At 41.8% G+C, this 13,269-nt stretch overlaps 1 protein-coding gene across 9 annotated transcripts in view; it reads right to left on the minus strand.

Moving 5' to 3' along the window:
- PKN2 (protein kinase N2) overlaps positions 1-13,269 on the minus strand; it is a 194,599-nt gene that overhangs the window by 39,134 nt on the left and 142,196 nt on the right. The gene's annotated exons all lie outside the window — the stretch shown is intronic.

Raw genomic sequence — 13,269 nt, forward strand, 5'->3', positions numbered from 1 at the left:
GTGCCAGACACTTGTGTTGATTCCAGGCTCTACCACATTCTAGCTGTGTAGCCTGAGAAAAATTACTTAAACTCTTGGAAAGTAAGTTTCCTCATGCCATCCCCAAAACAGTATTAATAATTGTGTAAGATTATTGTGAGGATTAAATGAGATACACTGTTTAATGTGCTTGTTCAGGACCTATTACAGCAGGAACAGTTTCAGTGTAATGTGTAATGGTAAAGTGAAGAAAAACAGATTGTGAGCACAAATAACTTTTTCAAGAATCTTGTCTGTGAAAGGGAGGTCTGTTAGTAGAGTAGGAAGATGCAAGTTTGATTTGTTTTGTTTTTTTTTGTGGAGGAGAAATGTGAATATTCAATAACAAGAAACAAGAGGTGAGAGGAAAGGGGGAAGTTAAAAATACAGGCCACATTAGTGGTAACTGAAAGAATAAAGTTTTTTGAAGGAGATGAAAAAGAATGTATACTAGAAAATAAATAGAATGATTATACACTCTGACAGAAGAGATACCTCTTCCTCTGAAACCAGAGAGGAAGCTACAAAAAAATTTGTAGGTGGTAGTAGGGATTTTCAGAAGTGTTACCATCTAATGGTCTTAATATTAATGATAAAAAAGAAGCAAAGGAGTTGGAGATGGGATAGAAGACCTGAAGAGATGGACAAAGTTAGAGAAGTTGCTGGTATTGGGTTAAAGACCGGAGATGTGGGACAACTCTTAAAAGCCCAGTTAAGGTTGGAAACAAAAAGTCATAGTAATGGGTGTGATTAATGTCAGCAGCATTTAGAAGATCAGAGCAGAGAAGACAGATGGATAGGAATGATCTGCTGTTGGGCATTTCCATAGCAGGTATGATATAACGACAAGGTGGAAGAATGGTGTGGGAATATCAGTAAAGAAATGTCTCAGGGTAACACTGATTTTAGGGAAAAGAGAGAAAAACGTTTGGAAGGGGCTGACAGCATGAAAGAAACGTGAAGAATCAAGGAAATATAAATATCTAGCTTTGTGGCAATTATGAAGTAAAAGAACCAGAGGAATAACAATAATAAGAGCTATCATCTCCCACACAGCAATTATGTGCAAGATATTATCCTAGGTGTTTTACGTAATTATCTTATTTAGGGAATAAGATTTGGGGAAAGTTTGGTAGACAGTATCGAATTTAAGATTTCAGAGGTATAGCAGAATCAGTTGCTAAAACAGCACAGAAGTGAAGGTATTCTGTGGTTGAGGAATTCAAAGAAGTTTGAAATTATGGTGCATGATGGGTTATTTACATGTATATGTGTGTGTGTGTGTGTGTGTATTTTTTTTTCCCTTAATCCCCCAAAATGCCAGTAGATTTTGTAATAAAAATAAACCAAAGTCCTTAATGAATATTGGAGAGTAACTGTTGGTAAAAAAATGATACAGATTAAAAAAAATAGTAGATAACTTAGAGCTCAGTCTCAGAGGATTCACTTAGCCTCAGAGGACAAGAATTGCCATTTGATAGTACTAGAATTTGGAAGCAGCAAAGAAATGGTAAAAAGGGTATTATTATACCTCCATTTCATGTTAAAAGGAAACAGCATCTCAGATTAAACAATATGCCAAATGACAGCCAGCTCATACATGGAAGAATAAAAAAATAAAATGATGCCTTTGACTTCTATTCTATAACTTGTTCTCCTACATTATGATGCCTTATCCCCAACTAAAAGATGCTGCATACATTTTTATTCTTTAATAGCAGGGAAAGCATCTTTCCCACCCCTATGGTTTCTGTGAGGAATAATTTTCCCATTTTCTCTAAACATCTAGGTCTATTACTTTGACCCCTTTACTCACCCCTCAGAGTGAGTTACCTGAGTGAAAGAAGAGTGTGGGAGAGAAACTGGATGTGGATAACCCAGTCCCCTCCTTCCTTTTCTTCTTGAGAGCCAAGTTGTTGAATGGAAGCATACAGTTTGCTTTTCTTCCCCATGCCTTGTTTTACATAGGATGGGGCCAACAGTCATAGAAGGGATTGGGTATAACCCTACTATTGCTCAGTACTCAGTCATACTCTCACATATTGGCTTGTTTTTCAGTATTGTAGATGATATCTTATTTTCCATTAGCTATGTCTCTGAGTCTCAACTAGTTCAGAACTTGGTAAGGGAAAAGCCCCACAGACAGCGCTTCCAATCAATTTTCTAGTGCCTCTTTCTTAAGAACTCCAAGGATGACCAGGCATTTGACAACATATGCAGTATCACAGAGATAATAACAGGGATCTCAGAAGAAAAAGAGACAATTTAGGGAGAAAAAAATTTAAAAGTGGTATCCTTAACAATATAAAAGATGGTATCATCTCCCTAAGAGAAAAACAGATCAACCATTAAAAAACAAACAAAAAAAAAAACAATAAAAAAAAAAGAACAAGAGTGAACTCTTAGAAATGAAAAATACAGTATCAAATAAAAATGGTCAGATAAAGCGATCAAGATCTCTCAGAAAGAAGAAGAAAAAGGACAAGCTAATAGAAATAATAGACCAAAGATAAGAAAATCAGAGGATCAAACCAAGAATTTCAACTAGCAAGAGAGAACACTGAAAATGGAGGGAAGGAAATTACCAAATAAATAAGTTAAGAGAATTTTCCAGGTCTGAAACACTTGAGTTTTCAAACTTAAGGTGCTAATAGCACCCACCAAAAAAAGTAAAAACACCCACACTAAGGAACATCATTGTGAAATTTCAAGACCCTGCAAGAAGGATGCAATCTTAAAACCTTTCAGAGAAAAAAAGCAGATAGTGATAAAAGAGAGAGACAAATAATTCTCAACCATAACACTGGAGCTAGAAAATAATTACACAATTCTTCCATCCCTTCCAAGTGGTAGCACAGCAGTCATTTTCTCCCCAAATATTGGGGTGAAGGCTCCACCCTCTCCAAGCATACAGATGGCAGTCAGGCTCTCCTCAATTCCCAAGGAATAGGCTCCACTCTTGAGAAAACTGGGGTGGTGGCCAGACTCTCTGCAATCCCTGTGGCACAGGCTCCAACCTCTGAGAACATGGGGTGGTAACACTCTTCCTGACTAATGGGGTGGAAGGCCCAAACTCCCCAAGAGCAGGAAAAGAGTCGCCCTTTCCACACACATAGGTGGGCCCACCCTCTTAGCCTGAGATGTCTTTGGTCCAGACCTCAGCTTCCAAGGTCTTGCCCCTGAAGTGATTTTTCCTTCAATCTTATCCTTCTAGCCCAGGCTGGCAGTGGTTCCATTAATACAGATCTCACAAAAAAACTGGTCAGTTTTGCAGGTAGTTCACAGGCATCTAAACATCAGAAAAATGAACTTTCCACAGTTCTTTCCGGAATAACTGCATTTCCATTCCTGACTTCTGCTGAAATGGTTGACTGGATCCATGGTCAGTTAAATCTACACATAGAGCATATTTCTCTGGGAACTTACTTTCCAGAAGGACAGAATTTTCCAAGCCCTTATTTCTGGTTTCTTTGTGCCCAGGAGTTCAGTTTTCAACGTATCCCTTTCAACTCGCGTTGAACTACTTTTTATGTAACTTTTCAAACCCAGTATGGAAATCTCCTAAGCTAAATACACAGGTTCATCACTCTCAAATTCTGCCTTCCATGTGATATCAGAACTCAATTTTACCAAGTTCTCGGTCACTTTAAAACATGATAGCCTTTCTTCCAGTTTCCATTAACACTTCTGTCATTTTCTTCTAAGGAAGGCCTCATCAGAAATATCTTTATCATCCATATTTCTACCAATAGTCTCTTTGAAGCAATCTAGACCTGTTCTCTCAAGCACCTCGTAATTCCTCCAGCCTCTGACCTTTACTCAATTCCAAAGCCATTTCCACATTTTTTGTATTTGCAATAGCAGCACCCCGCTCCTGGTACCTTAATTTGTTTTGGTTTCCTAGGCTGCTCCAAGCAAATACCAAGATATGGGTTGGCTAAAACAATGGGAATTTAATAGCTTACAGTTTTGAGGCTGTGAAAATGTCCACATCAAGGCAATGCTTTCTTCCAGAAGATGGGCTGCCAGTGATCCTTGGCTCTTCTGCTACATGGTAAGGTATATAATGGTGTCTGCTGGTCTCTCCCTTCTCTTCCAGGCTTCACTGATTTCAGTTTCTTGCTTCTGCGGCTTCCTTTCTCTTTCTCTGTATTCATTTCATTTATAAAGGGCTCCAGTAATAGAATTAAGTCCCATTGTAGCCTCACCCAAAGCCCTACTTATAATGGGTTCACACCCACAGGAGTAGATTAACTTTAAGAACATGTTTTTCTGGATATATACAATTCTAAACCACCATAAACAATAACCTGGATATAAGAGAACCCTCCTAGCCAGTCAGTTTCCTTTTAAAACTTAAAGTATACTTAGAGGAATAATAATTCTGTCTTATGTTTCATTTTGATCATATCATTCTTAAAAAATCCTATAATTACTTTAAATAAGCTCTTAAATGAAAGAAAATTACATTCAACTAATTAATTCTCTATTACCTAAAATGCCCTTTCATTACATTCAAATTCAGAGCCAAATATCATCAAAGCCCAGGGAAAAAGAAGGCACTAACATCATTGAGTGGCGATAATGAGCTAGGTACACATTTTATACACTATTTTATATACTATTTCAGTTTTTGCTCCCAACAGCCCTTTGAGGATTGTATTCTTATCCCCATTTTAGAAAAGGGAAAAAGAAACACTTCATAGTAAGGCTATATAACTTGCGCACTATCACACAGCTAATGACTAGCAGATTAACTAAGAACTAAATCTGTCTAGCTTCAAGTCAATGTTACAGCAAACCTATCATCCACATTAAAATGAGTGGAAACTGAAAGAAACATTTTATGGTCTTAAATATCTATGTATATTCATATAATTTAGAAAGAAGACTAAAATATAGCAAGACATGAAGACTATATATACACTAACAATCTCAACTGTATTTTTCTTTCCAGGAGAACTGATTGAATTATATTGTGCTAATTTATAGCAAATACCAATGCTAGTTCTCCCCATGCCCTGAAGCAGAAAATCACAGAGATGAAAAAAATCTTACAAATGTAACCTTTATCTGAGTTCCCTTAAAGTCTCTGATAAAGTTGTTTGTTGGACCTTTGTATTAGTTAGGGTTCTCTAGGGAGACAGAATCAATGAGAGATGTAACAAACTGTCAACTCCAAGGAAGATGTCCAATGAACTCCTCGGGAAACGAACCGACAACTTTGACGAACTCCTCAGGAAACGAACCAGCAACTTCGACGAACTCCTCAGGAAACGAACTGGGATTTTCGACGAACGTGCTCGATGAACTCCTCAGGAAACGAACCGGCAACTTCGACGAGCTCCCCAGGAAATGCTTCACTGGGCAGCCGAAGAAGAACTGAAGGTTCTCTAACCATCCCGTTTATAAGCCTTCAACTGATCACCCGGACCAAATCTAGCCAATTGCACTCTCTCATTGTGGAAGGCATGCCCCTTGACGAGTCATTAGTCAGCTGCAGTCAACTGACTGATGATCCAACAAACCAGCCCGTTGGTTTATTAACCAGCCTCAAATATCCTCACAGCAATCGTCAGGCCAGTGCCTGCTTGACCAGACAGCTGGGTCACCTAGCCAAGTTGACACATGAACCCAACCATCACAGTCCACCCCTTGTCAACTTGGCAGCTGTACACATCACCTAAAACCATACCTTCAAAATGAACGTTACAGCTTATGCCATATGATAAGGGGATAAGACAGAGAAGAAAGCAAAGATATTTGCTTTACAGACAAATACAAACATAATCATAACAAAACGAGGAGGAAACATTCATGTCATCATAGTCTTTGTTTCTGTAACTGGTCACGTGGCCGCAGTTCATATTCATCACGACCTTCTTCCACTACCCATTCCATGTTCCCTTTACCCTCAGCAAGCACTTCAGCTGGCCGTGGTTCTTTGCCTGGTGGGGTGACCCAAACCTTCATTCCTGAAGTTTCTTGGCCATTGGTAGTCCTGCCTGGATTGGGTTGTTGCAGTTTTCCACTGACTTGAATCACGGGGCATGGTAGTACTAAGAGACGCCCTAGGGGATCTCCTGTATTCCAGGAAAACTCTTCTTTACTTCCATTGTGTAGTTGCAGTGCTATTTCCCCTTGATAGTCAGGATCAATCACCCCAGCCAGTACAGTAATCCCCTTATTTGCCTGTTGATTCAGAGGCATAAGAAGCCCAAAGTGGCCAGGTGGCAGTCTTAACTTCCAGTTCAATGGGATTATTGTTGAGTTTCCTGGTGGAAGCACTCCTCCTTTTGGAACCAAGACCTGTAGACCAGCAGAGCTTAAACTTGCAGGGACAGGAAGCAAAAATTTCCCTAGTGGATCACTAGGAGTGATAGTGAGTGGTGCCACTCCTGTTTCCACCACTTGATTCCTGGACCCATGAATCCTGGCTATGGGAGAAACAGCACCATAGAGTGGACGCTGATTCAGAGCATACACAGCCTCCTGGAGAACACTGCCCCAACCCTGCAAGGTATTGCCACCTAGTTGGTGCCGTAATTGAGTCTTCAATAGGCCATTCCACCGTTCTATCTACCCAGCTGCCTCTGGATGACGGGGAACGTGGTAAGACCACAGAATTCCATGAGCATGTGCCCATTCCCTCACTTCATTTGCTGTGAAGTGGGTTCCTTGGTCTGAAGCAATGCTGTGTGGAATACCATGATGGTGGATGAGGCATTCTGTAAGTCCACGGATCATAGTTTTGGCAGAAGCATGTCATGCAAGGAAGGCAAACCCATATTCGGAGTATGTGTCTATTCCAGTAGGAACAAATCGCTGCCCTTTCCATGATGGAAGTGGTCCGATGTAATCAACCTGCCACCAGGTAGCAGGCTGATCACCCTGAGGAATGGTGCCATATCGGGGACTGAGTGTGGGTCTCTGCTGCTGGCAGATTGGACACTCAGCAGTGGCCGTGGCCAGGTCAGCCTTGGTGAGTGGAAGTCCATGTTGCTGAGCCCATGCATAACCTCCATCCCTACCACCATGACCACTTTGTTCACGAGCCCATTGGGCAATGACAGGAGTGGCTGGGGAAAGAGGCTAATTGGTATCCACCAAACGGGTCATTTTATCCACTTGGTTATTAAAACCTTCTTCTGCTGAAGTCACCCTCTAGTGAGCATTCACATGGGACACAAATATCTTCATGTTGTTTGCCCACTCAGAAAGGTCTATCCACATACCCCTTCCCCAGACTTCTTTGTCACCAATCTTCCAATCATGTTCCTTCCAAGTTCCTGACCATCCAGCCAAATCATTAGCAACAGCCCAGGAATCAGTATACAGACACACCTCTGGCCAGTTCTCCTTCCAAGCAAAGTGAACAACCAGGTGCACTGCTCGAAGTTCTGTCCACTGGGAGGATTTCCCCTCACCACTGTCCTTCAGGGACATCCCAGAAAGGGGCTGCAGTGCTGCAGCTGTCCACTTTTGGGTGGTGCCTGCATATCGTGCAGAATCATCTGTAAACCAGGCCCGAGTCTTCTCTTCCTCAGTCAACTGACTGTAAGGAACTCCCCAAGAAGCCATAGTTGTGGGCTGGGAAAGAGAAGGTAAGGTGGAAGGAGTGAGGGCCATGGGCATTTGGGCCACTTCCTCATGTAACTTACTTGTACCTTCAGGACCTGCTCGAGCTCTATCTCGTATATACCATTTCCATTTTATGATGGAGTGCTGCTGTGCATGCCCAACTTTATGGCTTGGTGGGTCAGACAACACCCAGCTCATGACAGGTAACTCGGGTCTCATGGTAACTTGGTGGCCCATGGTTAAGCGTTCTGTCTCTACTAAGGCCCAGTAGCAGGCAAACAGCTGTTTCTCAAATGGAGAGTAGTTATCTGCAGAGGATGGTAAAGCTTTACTCCAAAATCCTAAGGGCCTGCGTTGTGATTCTCCTATAGGAGCCTGCCAAAGGCTCCAAACAGCATCTCTATTTGCCACTGACACTTCCAGCACCATTGGGTCAGCTGGATCACATGGTCCAAGTGGCAGAGCAGCTTGCACAGCAGCCTGGACCTGTTGCAGAGCCTCATCTTGCTCTGGTCCCCACTCAAAACTAGAAGCTTTTCTAGTCACTCGGTAAATGGGATGGAGTAGCATACCTAAATGAGGAATATGTTGTCTCCAAAACCCAAAGAGGTCAACTAAGCATTGTGCCTCTTTTTTGGTTGTAGGAGGGGCCAGATGCAGCAGCTTATCCTTCACCTTAGAAGGAATATCTCGACAGGCCCCACACCACTGGACACCTAGAAATTTTACTGAGGTGGAAGGCCCCTGTATTTTTGTTGGATTTATCTCCCATCCTCTGCCATGCAAATACCTCACCAACAAATCTAGAGTAGTTGCTATTTCTTGCTCACTAGGTCCAATCAACATGATATCATCAATATAATGGACCAGTGTGATGTCTTGTGGGAGGGAGAAATGATCAAGATCCCTGCGGACAATATTATGACATAGGGCTGGAGAGTTGATATAACCCTGAGGTAGCACAGTGAATGTAAACTGCTGGCCTTGCCAGCTGAATGCAAACTGTTTCTGGTGGTCCTTGCTGACAGCAATTGAGAAAAAGGCATTTGCCAGATCAATAGCTGCATACCAGGTACCAGGGGATGTGTTGATTTACTCAAGCAATGATAACACATCTGGAACAGCAGCTGCAATTGGAGTCACCACCTGGTTAAGCTTATGATAATCCACAGTCATCCTCCAAGACCCATCTGTTTTCTGCACAGGCCAAATAGGAGAGTTGAATGGGGATGTGGTGGGAATCACCACCCCTGCATCCTTCAAGTCCTTAAGAGTGGCATTAATCTCTGCAATCCCTCCAGAAATCCAGTATTGCTTCTGGTTCACTATTTTGCTAGGCAGGGGCAGTTCTAGTGGCTTCCACTTGGCCTTTCCCACCATAATAGCCCTCACTCCAGGAGTCAGGGAACCAATGTGAGGATTCTGCCAGTTTCTGAGTATGTCTATTCCAATTATGCATTCCGGCACTGGGGAAATAACCACAGAATGGGTCTGGGGACCCACTGGACCCACTGTGAGACGGACCTGAGCTAAAACTCCATCAATCACCTGACCTCCATAAGCCCCAACTCTGACTGGTGGACCAGAGTGACGTTTTGGGTCTCCGGGAATTAATGTCACTTCTGACCTAGTGTCTAATAATCCACGAAATATCTGATCATTTCCTTTTCCCCAATGCACAGTCACCTTGGTAAAAGGCCGTAGGTCCCCCTGGGGAAGGCTGGGAGGAAGATTAACAGTATAAATTTTTGGCAGTGTAACAGGGTCCTTCCCCAAGGGTACCCGGCCTTCCCTTCATTCAAGGGGCTCTGGATCTGTAAACTGTCTCAAGTCTGGGAATTGATTAAGGGGCCGTGACTCTCTGTTTTTGTAATTCAAGGGAGACTTTTGTTCATGTGACCTAGAATTCTTCTGCTTATATAGTTCAAACAAGAATTTAGTCGATTGCCCATCTATTTTACTACTTGGTACTCCATGATCCACTAGCCAACACAAGTCTCTGCGAGTCATATTATTTTGATTGCTGCTTTGACCCTGTTTTCCATTATGGTAGCCATGCCCACCTTGTCTGTGGCGATTAACTGCAGCCACTTGGCTTCTGCTGACTCGGGACCCGATTATCCCCATTGTGTTTAAGGATTCCAGTTCAGTGACAGCAGTTCCTACAGTAATATCTGACCTACAGAGAAGGGCGACTACAGAGCTCTTCAGGGATGATGGAGCTAGTCTCACAAATTTATTCCTTACACTCCTGGTAAAAGGTGTGTCCTCTGGACATTCCAGGGCTGTGTGAGCAGGTCTTCCATGATAAATCCACTCTTAATATCCATTCCCACACATATTCCCCTGGTTTCTGTCTGTATAAGTTGGAAAACTCATACAGTTGTTTTGGAGTATAGTGTACCTCCTCATGGGTCACACTTTGTACCTCACCCTTTGGGGCTTGTTGGGACTTGAGCCTAGTTATAGGTCTTGAAGCAAAAACTGGTGGTGGGGGTGGGTTATGAAAAGAGTTAGAATTATCTCTCAAGCCATTCACCTCAGGATATTCTGTTGCATTTTCATCTCTTAAAACAGGATTAAACTCCTTAGGTGGGGGTTGGGTGGCAGGCTCCATAGGGCAGACTGGAGGTAGAGAAGCTGTTTCCCCAGGACAGCCTTCTACAGGTAAATTTCACAATGACCCAGCAGAATCCGGGGTTCCAATGTCCTCACTGCCATTATTATCAATCCATATGTCCCCATCCCAAGTTTCCGGATCCCATTCTTTTCCAATCAATGCCTTTACTTTAACAGCAGACACCCTGAGAGGTTGAGATTTTAGTTTATGTTGTAAATGTGCTACTCGCACAATGAGAGACTGCATCTGATTTTCAGAAACTTCCAGTCTGCGGGCACAGGAAATAAGATTTTCTTTCAGGGCACACATGGAAACCTTTACATCTGTCATACAGTGTTTAAGTTTTGAATTTGAAGCCTTTAGCTCATCCCTTTCTCTTACAACTGTATCCAAAATATCTAAGAGCAGCCAGCCAACATCATTATACCTCTTAATACTGTAAAACTCTGTGAAAGTGTCAAAAACACTGTCACCCAGAGCCTTGCTTCGTACTAGAGTATGATTAGGAGAATCAAATGGTGCTATTTTGCGTATTTCCTTTGCCAACTCATGCCATGGACTGTCAGCGCCCTCTTGATTGTTGGAAATAGAGTCATTAGTGCCTCTGAATCTAATCAGAGTAGAAAACAAATTGTAAAAGCCCATTTTAAGATTCTGTTTCTCAAGAACCACTCCTGATACCAAGCTGTATTAGTTAGGGTTCTCTAGGGAGACAGAATCAATGAGAGATGTAACAAACTGTCAACTCCAAGGAAGATGTCCAATGAACTCCTCGGGAAACGAACCGACAACTTTGATGAACTCCTCAGGAAACGAACCGGCAACTTCGACGAGCTCCCCAGGAAATGCTTCACTGGGCAGCCGAAGAAGAACTGAAGGTTCTCTAACCGTCCCGTTTATAAGCCTTCAACTGATCACCTGGACCAAATCCAGCCAATTGCATTCTCTCATTGTGGAAGGCACGCCCCTTGATGAGTCATCAGTCAGCTGCAGTCAACTGACTGATGATCCAACAAACCAGCCCGTTGGTTTATTAACCAGCCTCAAATATCCTCACAGCAATCGTCAGGCCGGTGCCCACTTGACCAGACAGCTGGGTCACCTAGCCAAGTTGACACATGAACCCAACCATCACAACCTTATTCAAAGAACTTACTACTTCCTAGAGCAGTTCATTTCATTTATTAACAGTATTATTTTTCCTTGTGTTAAACGAAATCTGCCACCCACTGACTTTTGATTTGTCCTCCATAGCCACAAAGGATACAGCTAATATAAGGAAAAAATGTATAGTATGTAGGTCACAGCTTGCCTCTTCACCAAGTATTTGGCATACATTGCTACTTGATCAGTGTACTCTCCTCTGAAAACCAGGACCCACCCCAGGAAACCCCAGGAAACCTCCTTAACATTGAGCTCCAGAAAGTCACTACCATTCAATTAGAGCTGACATACAAAATGAAACTTCAATACCATCCCTAGTCTAATTATTTTTCTATGCATTCCTCCTTTTAACATCTGACACTTATCAAATCTTTGTTAAATCTCTTCTTTAACAGGCTTAAAACAGGATTTTCATTATCTCACCATTCTGCCAATTCTTCACTGGGGAATGCTTTAGGCACAGTCTAATCCAATTCAAAGTTTACAATCTCTCCTTGGCAAACCTTCTTTCTCCTCCTGTGCCTTAGATACTGTTTAAGACTTGATTGTTAGCCCTTTGTTTCCTTTCTTTATTAACTCTTTCTCATTGTGCTGGTGTGTATATATTTTGTCCTCCAGAAAAAGCCATGTTCTTTGATGCAATCTTATGGGGAGCAGATTGATTCATCTTTTTCATTAGGGTGTGACCTTTTGATTGGATGTTTCCATGGAGATGTGACTCAATCAACTGTGGGTGATTGGATAATTTCCATGGAGGTGTTACCCTACCCTATTCAGGGTGGGTCTTAATTGAATCACTGGAGTCCTATAAAAATGTTCACAGACAGAAGGAGCTGCTGCAGCCTAGAGAGGAACATCCTGAGAGAAAGCCCTTTTGAAAGAACACAGTGAATGTAAACTGCTGGCCAGCCACGTGCCTTCCCAGCTAACAGAGGTTTTCCGGATGCCATTGGCCATCCTCCAGTGAAGGTACCCGACTGTTGATGCCTTACCTTGGACACTTTATGGCCCTAATGTAACTGTGTAACCAAATAAACTCCCTTTATAAAAAGCCAATCCATTACTGGTGTTTTGCATTCTGACAGCATTAGCAAACTGGAACACTCATTAATGGTTAGTAACTCTTCTATTTGCTTCTATAGTAGGTGGTACTTATTTATATCATGCCATTTATCACAGTTAAATCAGATTATGTCAACTCTCCTATGAAAAGCCCTTCAATTATCTTCCAATTTATAGCCTATAAAGTCCCTAATAATCTGGCACGCACCTACCTCTGCTATTTTGCTTCACGCTGCTCTTCTCCTGTCTCACTATTTTTTTCAATACAATCGAGTTTTCTCTTATCTCAAGGGGTTTGCACATTTTGTTTCCTCTGCTGGAATCACACTATTCCTGGATCTTTGCAAATCTTGTAATTGTTCACCTATCAGTTCTCTGGTTAAATGGAGCCTCCTCAAAGAAGCTTTCCTAATTACCCTATTTAAAGTACAGCCCCCATCACGTCATGTCATCATTGAGCACTGTAAATTTGCTTTCACTAATACATGTAATTTTTAAAATGATAAATGTACCATCAATCTGAAAACTAAATAATAAAAGCCTAATTTCTTTTTTTTTTTTGGTAAAATTATGATTAAGTTTTAATATTTTCTTCCCACATCCCAATGGATGAATTAGCATCTAAAATAATAAGGTTATAGTTACATATTTGATTCTTCCGTGGAGCAAGATACAACCACAGATTAAACCCTAGGCAACGACACCACTGGCGAAAACCACTGAAACAAAAATTGGCCTAGATACAGCTTTGAGAAAATAACCTACAAATGGTGGGTCAAAGAATCACCTTAGTCATTAGATACAGCATTATTAAAATAAACAAA

Source organism: Choloepus didactylus, chromosome 2 (genome assembly GCF_015220235.1).
Source record: "Choloepus didactylus isolate mChoDid1 chromosome 2, mChoDid1.pri, whole genome shotgun sequence".
Classification (NCBI taxonomy): Eukaryota; Metazoa; Chordata; class Mammalia; order Pilosa; family Megalonychidae; genus Choloepus; species Choloepus didactylus.